Raw genomic sequence first — 19,158 nt, 5'->3', positions numbered from 1 at the left:
TTTGTATCGGAATTGTAAAAACATTTCATCTTTGGAATTGAATTGAATTAGAATTCAATATGTGTACATTTCCCAGTCAATGGAGTTAATGCACTTAGTATAAAACATTGACTGCAGGATTTTTAAAATAATAATTTCAACTTGTATTTCTATATTTCCAGTATAACTAGTACAGTGACATAATCATTCTGAGGAATTGAAATTGAATTGAATTTAAAGTCAGAGGGAATTTAATTAGAATTTAATTTGTGGAATTAACCCCAACCCTGGTTCTCATATTGTACGTTCTCCAATGCGTTCTGTTTAGCATAGAGGTCGGGTGAGGAACAGGGACGGGAACAGACACTCCTCTCAGAGCTCTGGGGACACACAATTAGCCGTCGCTAACAGAATTAGTCTCAATTAGCTTTGCTGATTGGGTTCCGTTATAAATGTGGCTAGACCGGCACATGTGGAGGTTATGGTGAGGGATGGTCTTCCATATCTCTCTACCATATCTCTACTCGACTAGTCTAGCCCCCTGTAGAACCCAGGTTCAATGTCTCCTTATGACTAGAGCCTTTCCTCTGTAGTTCACCTCACATCTTCATGGAACTCTAACAAAGGCAGGCTGTCAGCAGTCTGTACACAATTATGTCAATTATGAGCAGACTAATGATGTGATAAATAATGTAAACACAGAGTGGTGGGTTGGACTCTTAAGGGCAGGGTCTAGAGGGCAGTCTGCTCATACCCCCCAGCTGGGTAATTGGGGCAAAGGGGACAACCCTCAGTCTGGGGTAACACCCCCCACGCGCAGCTGCTTAATGTCCCAACACTGGCTTAGAGACAGGGTGTTACGTCAGTGTTTCCCCTATACTGCTAAATCATGGCTGCCACTGCATTTAAAATGCATGAATTTAAAATGTATTAAATTGAGATTTTGTGTCACTGATCTACACACAATATCCCATAATGTTAAAGTGGAATTATGTTTTTAGAAATGTTTACAAATTAAAAATGAAAAGCTGAAATGTCTTGAGTCAATAAGTATTCAACCGCTTTGTTATGGCAAGCCTAAATAAGTTCAGGAGTAAAAATGTGCTTAACAAGTCACATAATAAGTTGCGTGGACTCACTCTGTGTGCAATAATAGTGTTTAACATGATTTTTGAATGACTACCTCATCTCTGTACACCACACATACAGTGGTTCGTCCTTTAAAAGTTGCAGCGTACTGCAGCACAGCTTGCATGGTGCCGCAGAATTCTATGGCACGTTATTTAATTGCCAACCACTGGTACCGTTAATGCTAGTTAGTGCTAGTTTGACCACCAGAGGACATCTTTGAGAAGTGTTTCATAGCCTTCAATAGTGGCTGTGCTAGAGAATTTAAAACCTTTTTTTGTAAGAACATAATATATGGGACTGATTTTAAGAAATGTTGCTTAATTAATTTGATTAATATTATGGTGTTTCCGTTGGGATGGAATGGAAAATATGGCACTGTACAACGTGATGGGCGGGAGTAGGATACAGTGCTTGGCTATTTAGCTAAAGAATCTCCGTGTTGTGCAGGCACGTGGGAGACCGGGGTTCAATTCCCAGATGGGGAAGAAGGAGTAGGCTGTACTTGTAAATAAAAATGTGTTCTTAACTGACTTGAATAGTTAAATAAAGGATACACAAAGAGCATAACATTTCTACACCCTAATTGTATAATTGTAGTCTAACCAATACCCAAACGAAGATTCAGTGAAAATAAAAATATCATTGATTTATCAAGACCAGTCCCCATGCTTGTTTCAGAACAGCGCAAAATGGTGCTAAAATAGTTGTAGGCTATTGCTTCAAATCCTATTGCTTCTAACTTCAATATGCTCTTTAAATAAATAAGACCTACACCACCTTTAACAGCACATTACTCAACACTAGTGAGACTCATGTCGCCTACGGTATGCCTACAGTATATTGAAAAATATGATGTGACTCTCCGCCAATAATTACATATAGAGGATTGGAAGATTCTAAATTCAAACCGAAAGCCGCCTCATGGGTCTCTCGGTGGCGCCCGGCACGGCTATCTGTAGCAGCTCATTTTGCATTGCGATGCGGAGACCTAGACAGTGACGCCAATGGGGAGGTCCCATCCACAAAGTATCAAAATACAGAGTGGTGTTGGTAAAGGTATATTGTCCTGCTAATAGTCCATAACGGGCTATTATAGTACTGTACATGGTGTCCAGGTCAGGATAACCAAAACATGTCTTTATTAAAGACTGGGCTACACTAGTACAGTAAGTGCAAAATAATCTGAATAAAATAATAAAAACCTTAGTGTAACAACAGTTTTAGTAAGTAATACTGAAGTCGTGCACAATTATCAGTTTCTATTTAGGTTTATGTCGCCCATTCATTGTCAGTTAGAGACACAGAAGGACCCAAAAGCATAATCAGTGCTCTAACTCCCCCTTGACCTGGTCTGGAGCAATGAAGTGGTGACGCAGGGTACCATACTAAACCACAAATTACCTCTAAGTCCCGCAGCACAATCACAAAAATTTTAGTGGAGCAACCACTGTACAATTATCTGTAAGGTCCCTTAGTCGAGCAGTGAATTTGAAATGCAGATTCAACCAGATAGACCAGGGAGGTTTTCCAATTCCTCACAAAGAAGGGGACCTATTGGTAGACTGGTAAAAAAAAAAGCAGACATTGAATATTCCTTTGAGCATGGTGGTTATTAATTGCACTTTGGATGGTGTATAAATACACCTAGTCACTACAAAGATACAGGCGTCCTTCCTAATTCAGTTGCCGGAGAGGAAGGAACGTGCTCAGGGATTTCATCATGAGGCCAATGGTGACTTTAAAACAATTATAGAGTTTAATGGCAGTTATAGGAGGAAACTGAGGATGGATCAACAACATTGTAGTTACTCCACAATACTAACCTAAATGACAGAGTGAAAAGGAAGCCTGTATGTAATTCAAACATTGCAAAACATGCATCCTGTTTGCAATGAGGCACTAAAGTAAAACTGCCAAAATTTGGCAAAGAAATTAAATTTTGTCTTGAATACAAATCATTATGTTTGGGGACAAATCCAACACAACACGTCACTGAGTACCACTCTTCATATTTTCAAGCATTGTCGTGGCTGCATAATGTTATGGGTATTCTTGTCATCGGCAAGGATTAGGGAGTTTTTTTAGGATACATTTAAACGGAATAGAGCTAAGCACAGGCTAAATTCTAAAAGAAAACCTGGTTCAGTCTGCTTTCCAACAGACAATGGGTGACAAATTCACCTTTCAGCAGGACAATAACCTTAAACACAAGGCCAAATATACACAGGACTTGATTACCAAGATGACGTTGAATGTTCCTGAGTGACCTAGTTCCAGTATTGACTTAAATCGGCTTGAAAATCTATGGCAAGACTTGAAAAAAGCTGTCTAGCAATGATCAACAACCAACTTGACAGAGCTTGAAGAAATAAAAAAAATATAATGTGCAAATATTGTACAATCCAAGTGTGCAAAGCTCTTAGAGGCTCACAGTTGTAATCTCTGCCAAAGGTGATTCTAACATGTATTGACTCAGGGGTGTCATTACTTACAGTTGAAGCCGGAAGTTAACATACACTTAGGTTGGAGTAATTAAAACTCGTTTTTCAACCACTCCACAAATTTCTTGTTAACAAACTATAGTTTTGTCAGGTTGGTTAGGACATCTACTTTGTGCATGACACAAGTCATTTTTCCAACAATTGTTTACAGACAGATTATTTCACTTACTGTATCACAATTCCAGTGGGTCAGAAGTTTACATACATTAAGTTGACTGTGCCTTTAAACAGCTTGTAAAATTCCAGAAAATGATGTCATGGCTTTAGAAGCTTCCGATAGGCTAATTGACATAATTTGAGTCAATTGGAGGTGTACCTGTGGATCTTTTCTTGATATCATGGGAAAATCAAAAGAAATCATCCAAGACCTCAGAAAATAAATTGTAGACCTCCACAAGTCTGGTTCATCCTTGGGACCAATTTCCAAATGCCTGAAGGTGCCACGTTCATCTGTACAAACAATAGTATGCAAGTATAAATACCATGGGACCACGCAGCCGTCATACCTCTCAGGAAGGAGACGCATTCTGTCTTCTAGAGATGAACGTACTTTGGTGCGAAAAGTGCAAATCAATCCCAGAACAACAGCAAAGGACCTTGTGAAGATGCTGGAGGAAACGGGTACAAAAGTATCTATATCCACAGTAAAACGAGTCCTATATCGACTTAACCTGAAAGGCTGCTCAGCAAGAAAGAAGCCACTGCTCCAAAACTGCCATAAAAAAAGCCAGACTACGGTTTGCAACTGCACATGGGGACAAAGATCGTACTTTTGGAGAAATGTCCTCTGGTCTGATGAAACAAAAATAGAACTGTTTGGCCATAATGACCATCGTTATGTTTGGAGGAAAAAGGGGGAGTTTTGCAAGCCGAAGAACACCATCCCAACTGTGAAGCACGGGGGTGGCAGCATCATGTTGTGGGGGTGCTTTGCTGCCGGAGGGACTGGTGCACTTCACAAAATAGATGGCATCATGAGGCAGGAAAATTATATGGATATATTGAAGCAACATCTCAAGACATCAGTCAGGAAGTTAAAGCTTGGTCGCAAATGGGTCTTCCAAATGGACAATGACCCCAAGCAAAATGGCTTAAGGACAACAAAGTCAAGGTATTGGAGTGGCCATCACAAAGCCCTGACCTCAATCCTATAGAAAATTTGTGGGCAGAACTGAAATGCGTGTGCGAGCAAGAAGGGCTACAAACCTGACTCAGTTACACCAGCTCTGTCAGGAGGAATGGGCCAAGATTCACCCAACTTATTGTGGGAAGCTTGTGGAAGGCTACTCAAAACGTTTAACCCAAGTTAATCAATTTAAGGCAATGCTACCAAATACTAATTGTGTGTATGTAAACTTCTGATCCACTGGGAATGTGATGAAAGAAATCAAAGCTGAAATTAATCATCCTCTCTACTATTATTCGGACATTTCACATTCTTAAAATAAAGTGGTGATTCTAATTGACCTAAGACAGGACATTCTTACTAGGATTAAATATCAGGAATTGTGAAAAACTGAGTTTAAATGTATTTAGCTTAGGTGTATGTAAACTTCCGACTTCAACTGTATTAAAATGAAATATATACGTAAATTTCAATAAACTTGCAAAAATGTATAAAAACATGTTTTCACTTTGTCATTTTGGGGTATTGTGTGTAGATGGGTGAAAAAAACACAAATATTTGATCTATTTTCAATTCAGGCTGTAACACAACAAAATGTGACGTAAGTCGAGAGGTATGAATAATTTCTGAAGGCACTGCACACATTAGTAAGTGTGCATGCATGTGTCCTTGTTTGTGTGTATGTGTTTGTGTAAGAGAGAGAGATGAATGGAGGGTGGAAGGTTGAGCTGACAAGGCCCCTCACATCATTACCTACCCTACGGAGCATGCTTAGCAGAGTCCACCTACACTACACACAAACTGCTCTGCTGCCTGCAGGATCAATAATTGACCGTCCCTTACGACACAAGACTCCAGCGTGGCTGGGACTGCACTGGGAGAAAAACATGGCTCTGATATTAGCCTTCTTTAACCCTGGCTTTAACAGGATGCTCGGAACAAACACATCACCCCTGTAAGGCTGATTAGAGGCAGCATTCGTAGAGATAGTGGCCCAAATTGCACCATATTCCCTATCTTGCACTACTTTTGACCATAGTGTATAGGAATAGGGTTCCATTTGGGATACGGCCAGTGACAGAGGCACCAGTCGCTAGTCTAGCGTTCCGTTGACCTTGTTGGCTTTGTTCAGTCCGTCGCTCAACGTTGATGATAATCTGTTTCATTTCAACAGTAGTGTTGTTGGTGATTACAAGGACTTGAGACTTGTCTGTGCATGTCAACTTCCTGTGAATATGAGATGAGCAGATAAAAAATCCCTTGGCTCTTCTAAGGTATGCGTGTGCATGAGTGAGGTTGTGTTGACTTCTACGTAAGGTCATTAACGATAGTGACAGATATCCACAGGGTTTATTCTGCGTGTGTTTTTTCGGTCCGCCTATTTCCAAAAAGTTTTTAAAAAAAATCAGTGTCGACTTAAACGATTAAATGCAGATATAAAGTATGTAGAAAAGATAATGGACCTAAATATTTTTAAATTAAATCATCTTTGAGAACCAATAATCATCAAAATAAAAGCTAGACAGTCAGGGGGAACCTAAAATGCCCAAAAGGACACATTCAGGAATATTTTTGTCATGGCATGGTGCCCCCATTTATTTTGTTATAACATTTGAGTCACTCAGATAGCATAAGCCATGGCAAAATGTGTAGAACAGGAAATTAGCTTTAAGACTGCAACATTTTCTCTCCGCCACATGTAAAAATGTGTAGAATTGCAAGAAATTTGCTTTAAAACAGCTACATTTTGGCCTGCAGCCAACAGGAGGGTGACCGCACCAGTTACCACAACCACAACTCCTCCATGCCCACCACCTCAGCTCCATTTTGACCCAGAAAAAATCCTGATACAGTTATTTTTTTCCAATTGGATTGCCTTTGTCTTTAAATTGTTTGTGTGTCCGTGTGTCTCTGTGTGTGTGTGTGTGTATACTTATTTTTGTACATGGTGTGTGTATCCTTCTTCATCTGTTCAAGTGTGTGTGCGAGCGAAGGCATTCCTCAAAAGTGGCCCCCCATACCCGTAAAATGTTGACCTTATCACTATGGAAACGGCAGAGGCATGGGGGTGACTTACCTCTTCTCTTCCTCTCTCTCTCTCTCTCCTCACACTCCCACTCTTCTGTCCCTGGCTGTGTCCCAAATGGCTCTTTATTCCCCATGGACCCTGGTCAAAAGTAGTGCACTATAAAGGGAATAGGGAGCCATTTGGGATGGAACAAGACTCTTCACAGTCCCCACTCCTCTCTCCCTCTCGCCTTTTAAAACAGTAAGTGTACTCACATTGATCTACCCCTATCTATCCATCTACTGTAGTTCAGATTGCACTACTCTTCTCTTTCCAGGATTCTCTGGTTAGGAGTGTTGTTGGTGATGGCTTTTGACCTCTCTCTGGACTGCTCTCCCTTTTTACACACAAATCAATAGGTCGAAGGTCAAACGCACACGACACAGAAACCCCTCCTCCATCACTGAGAATGACGTTTAGAAATGGCGATATCGCCACTCGCCATCATCTAACATCATCTACCTCTGGTTGGGAGGACACGAAGGACCCATAGATTTAACTGACACATACTCAAGCACACACACACGTACACACACACGTACACACACACACACTGCTGCAATCAATAAGGATGTTTTCCATACAGAACGGCAAGAATGGTTCAGTCCCTCCTCGCCCTCCTCGCCCCCCTCAGTGATACCAGAGCAGTGAAGTAGTGCTCTAAAAATGAGCTCTAAACATTTATAAACTAATAATAATTTGAGAGCTCTTCTTGACAATTGATGGCCTGATAAAGCCTACCCCCGCAAACTTATGTGAACTTTCCTCCAAATGTGATGAGTTTGCGGCATATTTGAGAGATAAGATAACAAACTTTAGGCTGAGTATCAGTCAAGCAAGACCTGATGAGGAGTTTGATGATACGTGCCCAAGACTACCACGCAGAGGCACTATGGATGTATTTTCCCTTGTTGACACAGACATGCTCAGGAAAGTGATACTGAAACTTAAGCCTTCTACCTGCCTTCTCAATCCTATCCCCACCACCTTCTTCAAAACAGGTTTTAATTGCATATCTGAAAAAGTGCAAGCTATTGTTAATCACTCTCTGTCCACAGGCACTTTCCCCACTGCACTAAAAACTGCTGTGGTGAAATGCCTTCTGAAGAAAAGTAATCTAGATTCTTCAGTTTTTAGCCATTTTCAGCCAATCTCTAACCTTCCATTAGTAAGCAAAATTCTGGAGAAATTGATGTTCTAAAAGCAAAATGATTTTCTAACTGCCAACTATATTTAAAAAAAATATCCAATCCAATATCCAATCTGGTTTTCGGGCCCACCACAGCACAGTTAAAGTGGTAAATTATCTTAGAGCCAACACAGATGCCAAACAGCTCTCTGTCCTTGTACTCTTGGATTTAAGTGCTGCATTCAACACTGTTGACCATGACGTCCTTCTGGATAGACTGGAGAGGTGGGTAGGCCTCTCCAGTCCAGTTCTAAATTGGTTTAGAACCTATTTAATCGGTCAAGAGTTTTTTGTCACCCTTGGTGAACATAACTAATAGAAAATACATATCACATGTGGCATTCCACAAGGTTTGATTTTGGGTCCAATACTGTTCAGTTTATATATGTTCCCCCCTGGCAGCGTTACCAGAAAGCACAGAATTGATTTTGACTGTACCGCGGACGATACACAACTTTACATTTCTGTGTCACCAGAAGATTCTAGCTCCACAAATAAATGATTAGACTATATTAGTGATTTAAATACTTTGATGGCTCACAACTTCCTCCAGCTAAATCAAGACAAGACTGAGGTACACTACATGACCAAAAGTATGGACACATGCTTTGGACACCTGCTTGTCGAACATCTCATTTCAAAATCATGGGCATTAATATAGAGTTTGTCCCCCCTTTACTGCTATAACAGCCTCCACTCTTCTGCGAAGGCTTTCCACTAGATGTTGCTGCGGGACTTGCTTCCATTCAGCCACAAGAACATCAGTGAGATCGGGCACTGATGTTGGGCAATTAGACCTGGCTTACAGTCAGCATTCCAATTCATCCCAAAGGTGTTCGATGGGGTTCAGGTCAGGGCTCTGTGCAGGCCAGTCAAGTTCTTCCACACCGATCTTGACAAACCATTTCTCTATGGACCTCGCTTTGTACACAGGGGCATTGTCATTCTGAAACAGGAAAGGGCCTTCCCCAAACTGTTGCCACGAAGTTTGAAGCACAGAATCGTCTATAATGTAATTGTATGTTGTAGCGTTAAGATTTCCCTTCACTGGAACTAAGGGGCCTAGCCCTAACCATGAAAAACAGCCCCAGACCATTATTCCTCATCTACCAAACTTTACGGTTGGCGCTATGCATTTGGGCAGGTAGCGTAGTCCTGGCATCCTCCAAAACCCAGACTTGTCCGTCGGACTGACAGATGGCGAAGCGTGATTCATCACTCCAGAGAATGCGTTTCCACTGTTCCAGAGTCAGCAGGTAGCCTAGTGGTTAGAGCATTGGGCCAGTAACTGAAAGGTTGCTGGATCAAATCTCTGAGCGCACAAGGTAAAAATCTTTCATTCTGTCCCAGAGCAAGGCAGTTAACCCACTGTTCCCTGGGTGCTGAAGATGTGGATGTTTTTTTAAGGCAGCCCCCCGCACCTCTCTGATTCAGAGGGGTTGGGTTAAATGCGGAAGACACATTTCAGTTGAATGTATTCAGTTGTACAACTGACTAGGTAACCCCCCTTCCCCCAATGGCGGCAAGCTTTACACCACTGAAGTCAACGCTTGGCATTGCGCATAGTGATCTTAGGCTTGTGGAAACCCATGTTCATGAAGCTCGCGACGAACACTTCTTGTGCTGACGTTGCTTCCAGAGGCAGTTTGGAACTCGGTAGTGAGTGTCGCAACCGAGGACAGACGATTTTTACGCGCTACTCGCTTCAGCACTCGGCGGTCCCGTTCTGTGAGCTTGTGTGGCCTACCACTTCGCAGGCTGAGCCATTGTTGCTCCTAGACGTTTTCCACTTCACAATAACGACATTTACAGTTAGTGATGCACCGATATTACATTTTTGGCCGATACCGATATCCAATATTTTCCTTGCCAAAAAAAACGATATTACAATTTTTTGTGGCCTTTCAAGCATTCTAGTACAGTTAAATAGTTAACACACACACACATGGACGTAAAGGTCTAAGGCACTGCATCTCAGTGAAAAGGCGTCACTACAGTCCCTGGTTCAAATCCAGGCTGTATCACATCCAACTGTGATTGGGAGTCCCATAGAGCGGCGCACAATTGGCCCAGCGTCGTCCGAGTTTGGCCCGGGGTAGGCCGTCATTGTAAATAAGAATTTGTTCTTAACTGACTTGCCTAGTTAATTCAAGGTTACACACACACACACCACACCACACCACACTGACCAAAAAGTTATTTTGTTGGCATTTACGTATGTCCCTGTTACCAGTAAAACATCATCAAAACCTATTTCTTTCACTTACTTGCTGTGCTGTTTCGTTGTTCATTTGTTCAGTCGTTTCATTCTCAACCAGGATTTCATCATACATGTCAAGCAGTAAAGTTTCAGCTCTGTCTGTCCGTGGCTTCTCTTCCTCGGTGCGCACTGTCACTGTGTCCGTTTCCATCTTATCCAGCTGTGTATGGAACATTTCATGTAAACCCTGTTTTTTGTCTGCATCGAAGTAGCTGTCCTTGTACCTAGCATCGCACATGGTGGTGACACAGTAAAGAGAGAATGCTACCGAATCACTTGTTCACAACCTGTGTCGGCAGTTTTGTTGAGCAGGCATTTCAGTGCCATGACAGAGGCTATCACGTCTGCTACAGGCGAAGTTGATGAGCTTATTTCTCCAGTCAGTTGTTCGAATGGAGCCAGGAGTGTGTTCATGTTTCCAAGTTTCAAACATGTGCTCAAATGCCATTGAAATGGCAGCATCGGTATGACAACCAGCACATTTATGAGCATACAATACAACTTTCTTAAGTACGAAATCCTCGACGACCCACAGTGCTGTCAGACTCAGCATGCTCATGGGGCTGACATCGCTGGTCCAAATTAGACCGATTAATTGGAATGGCCGATTAATTAGGGCCGATTTCAAGTTTTCATAACTATTGGTAATCAGCATTTTTGGACACCGAATGTGGCCGATTACATTGCACTCCACGAGGAGCCTGCGTGGCAGGCTGACTACCTGTTACGCGAGTGCAGCAAGAAGCCAAGGTAAGTTGCTAGCTAGCATTAAACTTACCTTATAAAAAACAATCAATCTTAACATAATCACTAGTTAACTACACAAGGTTGATGATATTACTAGTTTATCTAGCTTGTCCTGCGTTGCATATAATCGATGCGGTGCCTGTTAATTTCTCATCGAATCACAGCCTACTTCGCCAAACGGGTGATGCTTTAACAAGCGCATTCGCGAAAAAAGCACTGTCGTTGCACCAATGTGTACCTAACCATAAACATCAATGCCTTTCTTTAAAATCAATACACAAGTATATATTTTTAAACCTGCATATTTTGTTAATATTGTCTGCTAACAGGAATTTATTTTAACTAGGGAAATTGTGTCACTTCTCTTGCGTTCCGTGCAAGCAGTCAGGGTATATGCAGCAGTTTGGGCCGCCTGGCTCGTTGCGAACTGTGTGAAGACCATTTATTCCAAACAAAGACCGTAATTATTTTGCCAGAATTGTACATAATTATGACATAACATTGAAGGTTGTGCAATGTAACAGCAATATTTAGACTTAGGGATGCCACCTGTTAGATAAAATACGGAACTGTTCCGTATTTCACTGAAAGAATAAACCTTTTGTTTTCGAAATGATAGTTTCCCGGATTTGACCATATTAATGACCTAAGGCTCATATTTCTGTGTGTTATTATGTTATAATTAAGTCTATGATTTGACATTTGATAGAGCAGTCTGACTCAGCGGTGGTAGGCAGCAGCAGGCTCGTAAGCATTCATTCAAACAGCACTTTCGTGCGTTTTGCCAGCAGCTCTTCGCTGTGCTTCAAGCAATGAGATGTTTATGCCGTCAAGCCTATCAACTCCCGAGATTAGGCTGGTGTAACCGATGTGAAATGGCTAGCTAGTTAGCGGGGTGCGCGCTAATAGCGTTTCAATCGGTAATATCACTCGCTCTGAGACCTTGAAGTAGTTGTTCCCCTTGCTCTGCAAGGGCCGCGGCTTTTGTGGAGCGATGGGTAACGATGCTTCGAGGGTGGCTGTTGTCGATGTGTTCCTGGTTCGAGCCCAGGTAGGGGCGAGGAGAGGGACGGGAGCTATACTGTTACACTGGCATTACCAAAGTGCCTATAAGAACATCCAATAGTCAAAGGTATATGAAATACAAATGGTATAGAGAGAAATAGTCCTATAATTCCTATAATAACTACAACCTAAAACTTCTTACCTGGGAATATTGAAGACTCATGTTAAAAGGAACCACCAGCTTTCCTATGTTCTCATGTTCTGAGCAAGGAACTTAAACGTTAGCTTTTTTACATGGCACATATTGCACTTTTACTTTCTTGTCCAAAATTTTGTTTTTGCATTATTTAAACCAAATTGAACATATTTCATTATTTATTTGAGGCTAAATTGATTTTATTGATGTATTATATCAAGTTAAAATAAAAGTGTTCATTCAGTATTGTTGTAATTGTCATTATTACAAATAAATACATTTAAAAAATTGGCCGATTAATCGGTATCGGCTTTTTTTGGTCCTCCAATAATCGGTATCGGTATCGGCGTTGAAAAATCATAATCGGTCGACCTCTAGTCCAAATGTCAGTCGTGAAGCTAATAGCAGTGACGCTATTACTGTGTAACTCTGGAAGGGCAACATCTGAAAAATAGCGCACCTGGTAGTGTGTACCGCTGCTCGACCAGTCGGTGAAAGCCAACATCACCCACGACAGAGAACGGTTGATTGTCATGGGCAATGGATTCCATTATCTTGGCTTTAATGGATTTCATCTTTGAGTTGTCTCTCTGAAATGTTCCTACTCTTTCAAATGACTGCTTGACTTGTTGACTGCTCGATCCACGCAGCAGACATTGTGGGCTAAGTTAGGAATACTGTGTCGCAAGTGGGGTCATTAAGTCATGTACCTATGTTATATAGGTATGCACGTCAGCTTTGACATCGGTTTTGCACATCGGCATTAAACTAGACTTCGGGCCGATGCCGATGTTGGCATTTTTAGCTAATATCGTCCGTTTCCGATATGTTAACCGATATATCGTGCATCCCTACTTACGGTTGACCGGGCGGGGCAGCTTTAACAGGGCAGAAATTTGACAAACTGCCACTTTGAAAGTCACTGAGCTCTACAGTAAGGCCATTCTACTGCCAATGTTTGTCTATGGAGATTGCATGGCTCTGTGCTCGATTTTATACACCTGTTAGCAATGGTTGTGGCTGAAAAAGCAGAATCCTCTCATTTAAAGCGGTGTCCACATACTTTTGTATATATTGTGCTTATTGTTCGTGCCAAAGCACAGCGAGAGAATCTGGCCGCACATTGTAATTCACGGGCAATAAAGATAAAACACCAGGTAAAAAACCTAGGTGTTATTTTTGATTCTGAACTCAATTTTGAATCACACATGAGGAATGTGACCAAAATAGCTTTTAACCACCTGAGGAACATTACCAAGGTGCGGCCGTTTCTCTCTCAGGCTGATACAGAGAGACTCATCCATGCTTTTATTACAAGCAGGGCTGGAACTGTGGACATTTTAAAAAGAGATATTAAAATACATATTTTTAGCTTTGCTTTACCTTTGGGTGCTTTTTAGTCGTTCAGTTTTTATTGTTATTGTTTTGTTTTTAATCCTCTTATGTTTGTTGTGTAGTAAACATTTCACAAAAACATTGTGAAGCACATTGTGTTGCATTTCATATCTGAAATGTGCAGTATAAATAAAGATTGATTTGATTTGATGCCTGCATTGACTGCAGTCAGCTGAAAGGCCCGGTTCGTTTGGATTGCTGTATGTGTCTGTCTGTCTTTTTCTTAACAGTGCATACTAACTCCTGTAAGATCTCACTATCTTTATCTTTGAGCATAAACTGTTCTGCTACTGTAGCAAGCAGAGCTCCTGTGCGTGTGTCCAGTGTGTCCCCCCGTACACACACACACACACACACACACACACACACACACACACACACACACACACACACACACACACACACACACACACACACACACACACACACACACACACACACACACACACACACACACACACACACACTGCTCTCCTCTCTGCTCTCCTCTGATAAATTTAGAAAGAGAAGAGCTGCTCAGAGTCTTTTACAACCCCACATGTACCTTATGTTGTTGTGTTCTGAGAGTAAGGACAGAAGGTTTAGCACATCTGTCTTCTTCTGCTGTTTAGTCACTCAGGGGATATCTGTAGTGGTCTCAGTCTATGGCTTTATCTCTCTCTCTCTCTCTCTCTCTCTCGCTCTTTCTGCTCGCTTAGTCAATTTACCTATATATCCTGTCCTGATTAGAAACAACCAAAGGTAGTGTACTAACACACACACACACACACACACACACACACACACACACACACACTGGATCCCTACTCTGTCCCTCTGGTCTGGTAGATCATGTTTCGGGTGCCCTTCTCACAGACATATCCCTGTCCTGCTCTTTCATAGTCCCATCTCTCTCTCTCTCTCTCTCTCTCTCTCTCTCTCTCTCTCTCTCTCTCTCTCTCTCTCTCTCTCTCTCTCTCTCTCTCTCTCTCTCTCTCTCTCTATCTCTCTATCTCTCTCTCTCTCTCTCTCTCTCTCTCTCTCTCTCTCTCTCTCTCTCTCTCTCTCTCTCTCTCTCTCTCTCTCTCTCTCTCTCTCTCTCTCTCTCTCTCTCTCTCTCTCTCTCTCTCTCTCTCTCTCTCTCTCTCTCTCTCTCTCTCGCTCTTCTATTCAATCCAAGGGGCTTTAATGGCATTGGAAACATATGTTAACATTGCCAAAGCAAGTGAAGTAGATAATTTACAAAAGTGAAATAAACAATAAAAATGAACAGTAAACATTACACTCAAGGAAGTTCCAAAAGAATAATGACATTACAAATGTCATATTATGTACAGTGGCTTGCGAAAGTATTCACCTCCCTTGGCATTTTTCCTATTTTGTTGCCTTTCAACTTGGAATTAAAATGTGTATCATTTGATTTACACAACATGCCAACCACTTTGTAGATGCAAATTATTTTTTATTGTGAAACAAACAGGAAATAAGAAAAAAAAATTAAAAACTTGAGCGTGTATAACTAATCACCACCCCAAAGTCAATACTTTGTAGAGCCACCTTTTGCAGCAATTACAGCTGCAAGTCTCTTGGGGTATGTCTCTATAAGCTTGACACATCTAGCCACTGGGATTTTTGCCCATTTTTCAAGGTAAACTGCTCCAGCTCCTTCAAGTTGGATGGGTTCTGCTGGTGTACAGCAATCTTTAAGTCGTACCACAGATTCTCAATTGGATTGAGGTCTGGGCTTTGACTAGGCCATTCCAAGACATTTAAATGTTTCCCCTTAAACCCCTCGAGTGTTGCTTTAGCAGTATTCTTAGGGTCATTGTCCTGCTGGAAGGTGAACCTCGGTCTCAGTCTCAAATCTCTGGAAGACCGAAACAGGTTTCCCTCAAGAATTTCCCTGTATTTAGCACCATCCATCATTTCTTCAATTCTGACCAGTTTCCCAGTCCCTGACGATTAAAAACATCCCCACAGCATGATACATCCACCACCATGCTTCATTGTGGGATGGTGTTCTTGGGCTGATGAGAAGTGTTGGGTTTGCGCCAGACATAGCATTTTCCTTGATGGCCAAAAAGCTCAATTTTAGTCTCATCTGACCAGAGTACCTTCTTCCATATGTTTGGGGAGTCTCCCACATGCCTTTTGGCGAACACCAAACGTGTTTGCTTATTTTTTTCTTTAAGCAATGGTCACTCTTCCGTAAAGCCCAGCTCTGTGGAGTGTACGGCTTAAAGTGGTCCTATGGACAGATACTCCAATTTCCGCTGTGGAGCTTTGCAGCTCCATCAGGGTTATCTTTGGTCTCTTTGTTGCCTCTTTGATTAATGCCCTCCTTGCCTGGTCCGTGAGTTTTGGTGGGCGGCCGTCTCTTGGCAGGTTTGTTGTGGTGCCATATTCTTTCCATTTTTTAATAATGGATTTAATGGTGCTCCGTGGGATGTTTAAAGTTTCTGATATTTTTTTATAACCCAACACTGATCTGTACTTCTCCACAACTTTGTCCCTGATCTGTTCGGAGAGCTCCTTGGTATTCATGGTGCTGCTTGCTTGGTGGTGCCCCTTGCTTAGTGGTGTTGCAGACTCTGGGGCCTTTCAGAACAGGTGTATATTACTGAGATCATGTGACAGATCATGTGACACTTAGATTGCACACATATGGACTTTATTTAACTAATTATGCGACTTCTGAAGGTAATTGGTTGCACCACATCTTATTTAGGGGCTTCATAGCAAAGAGGGTGAATACATATGCACGTACCACTTTTCAGTTTTATTATTTTAATTTTACTTCACCAATTTGGACTATTTTGTGTATGTCCATTACATGAAATCCAAATAAAAACATATTTAAATTATAGGTTGTAATGCAACAAATAGGAAAAACTCCAAGGGGGGTGGATACTTTTGCAAGGCACTGTATATACAGTGGGGAGAACAAGTATTTGATACACTGCCGATTTTGCAGGTTTTCCTACTTACAAAGCATGTAGAGGTCTGTAATTTTTATCATAGGTACACTTCAACTGTGAGAGACGGAATCTAAAACAAAAATCCAGAAAATCACATTGTATGATTTTTAAATAATTAATTTGCATTTTATTGCATGACATAAGTATTTGATCACCTACCAACCAGTAAGAATTCCGGCTCTCACAGACCTGTTAGTTTTTCTTTAAGAAGCCCTCCTGTTCTCCACTCATTACCTGTATTAACTGCACCTGTTTGAACTCGTTACCTGTATAAAAGACACCTGTCCACACACTCAATCAAACAGATTCCAACCTCTCCACAATGGCCAAGACCAGAGAGCTGTGTAAGGACATCAGGGATAAAATTGTAGACCTGCACAAGGCTGGGATGGGCTACAGGACAATAGGCAAGCAGCTTGGTGAGAAGGAAACAACTGTTGGCGCAATTATTAGAAAATGGAAGAAGTTCAAGATGACGGTCAATCACCCTCGGTCTGGGGCTCCATGCAAGATTTCACCTCGTGGGGCATCAATGATCATGAGGAAGGTGAGGGATCAGCCCAGAACTACACGGCAGGACCTGGTCAATGACCTGAAGAGAGCTGGGACCACAGTCTCAAAGAAAACCATTAGTAACACACTACGCCGTCATGGATTAAAATCCTGCAGCGCACGCAAGGTCCCCCTGCTTAAGCCAGTGCATGTCCAGGCCTGTCTGAAGTTTGCCAATGACCATCTGGATGATCCAGAGGAGGAATGGGAGAAGGTCGTGTGGTCTGATGAGACAAAAATAGAGCTTTTTGGTCTAACTCCACTCGCCGTGTTTGGAGGAAGAAGAAGTATGAGTACAACCCCAAGAACACCATCCCAACCGTGAAGCATGGAGGTGGAAACATCATTCTTTGGGGATGCTTTTCTGCAAAGGGGACAGGACGACTGCACCGTATTGAGGGGAGGATGGATGGGGCCATGTATCGCGAGATCTTGGCCAACAACCTCCTTCCCTCAGTAAGAGCATTGAAGATGGGTCGTGGCTGGGTCTTCCAGCATGACAACGACACGAAGCACACAGCCATGGCAACTAAGGAGTGGCTCCGTAAGAAGCATCTCAAGGTCCTGGAGTGGCCTAGCCAGTCTCCAGACCTGAACCCAATAGAAAATCTTTGGAGGGAGCTGAAAGTCCGTATTGCCCAGCGACAGCCCCGAAACCTGAAGGATCTGGAGAAGATCTGTAGGGAGGAGTGGGCCAAAATCCCTGCTGCAGTGTGTGCAAACCTAGTCAAGAACTACAGGAAACGTATGATCTCTGTAATTGCAAACAAAGGTTTCTGTACCAAATATTAAGTTCTGCTTTTCTGATGTATCAAATACTTATGTCATGCAATAAAATGCAAATTAATTACTTAAAAATCATACAATGTGATTTTCTGGATTTTTGTTTTAGATTCCGTCTCTCATAGTTGAAGTGTACCTATGATAATAATTACAGACCTCTACATGCTTTGTAAGTAGGAAAACCTGCAAAATCGGCAGTGTATCAAATACTTGTTCTCCCCACTGTATACAGTGTTGTACAAATGGTTAAAGTACAAAAGTGAAAATAATTAAGCATAAATATGGGTTGTATTTACAATGGTCTTCTTCACTGGTTTACTTTTTCTTGTGGCAACAGGTCACAAATCTTGTTGCTGTGATGGCACACTGGTATTTCACCCAGTAGATATGGGAGTTGATCAAAATCGGGTTTGTTTTCTTTGTGGATCTGTGTAATCTGAAGGAAATATGTGTCTCTAATATGGTCATACATTGGGCAGCAGGTTAGGAAGTGCAGCTCAGTTTCCACCTCATTTTGTGGGCAGTGTGCACATAGCCTGTCTTCTCTTGAGAGCCAGGTCTGCCTACGGCGGTCTCTCTCAATAGCAAGGCTATGCTCACTGAGTCTGTACATAGTCAAAGCTTTCATTAAGTTAGGGTCAGTCAGAGTGGTCAGGTATTCTGCCACTGTGTACTCTCTGTTTAGGGCCAAATAGCATTCTAGTTTGCTCAGTTTTTTTGTTAATTCTTTCCAATGTGTCAAGTAATTATCTTTTTGTTTTCTCATGATTTGGTTGGGTCTAGTTGTGTTGCTGTCCTGGGGCTCTGTGGGGTGTGTTTGTGTTTGTGAACAGAGCCCCAGGACCAGCTTGCTTAGGGGACTCTTCTCCAGGTTCATCTCTCTGTAGGTGATGGCTTTGTTATGGAAGGTTTGGGAATCGCTTCCTTTTAGGTGGTTGTAGAATTCTCTCTCTCTCTCTCTCTCTCTCTCTCAATCTCACTCTCTCTCTCACTCTCACTCTCACTCTCTCTCTCTCTTTCTCTCTCTCTCTCTCTCTCTCTCTCTCTCACCACTGGGTCCTGTTTCAGAGGGTTACTCAGCAGAAGAGTATTTTTTATAACTTTGCTGCCACAAGGTTACTACAGTCCATCCACTGAGTGGGCTTTACTACTGACTGTCACTACTATACTGAGTAAGCTTTACTACTGACTGTCACTACTATACTGAGTAAGCTTTACTACTGACTGTCACTACTATACTGAGTAAGCTTTACTACTGACTGTCACTAC

General features: G+C 41.9%; 1 protein-coding gene across 1 annotated transcript in view; it reads left to right on the top strand.

The window, feature by feature from the left end:
- slco5a1 (solute carrier organic anion transporter family member 5A1) overlaps positions 1 to 19,158 on the top strand; it is a 114,465-nt gene that overhangs the window by 2,990 nt on the left and 92,317 nt on the right. The window lies entirely within an intron of this gene.

The sequence above is a fragment of the Salvelinus alpinus genome, chromosome 10 (genome assembly GCF_045679555.1).
Source record: "Salvelinus alpinus chromosome 10, SLU_Salpinus.1, whole genome shotgun sequence".
NCBI classification, from domain to species: Eukaryota; Metazoa; Chordata; class Actinopteri; order Salmoniformes; family Salmonidae; genus Salvelinus; species Salvelinus alpinus.
This window is presented reverse-complemented; position numbering and strand designations above follow the sequence as displayed.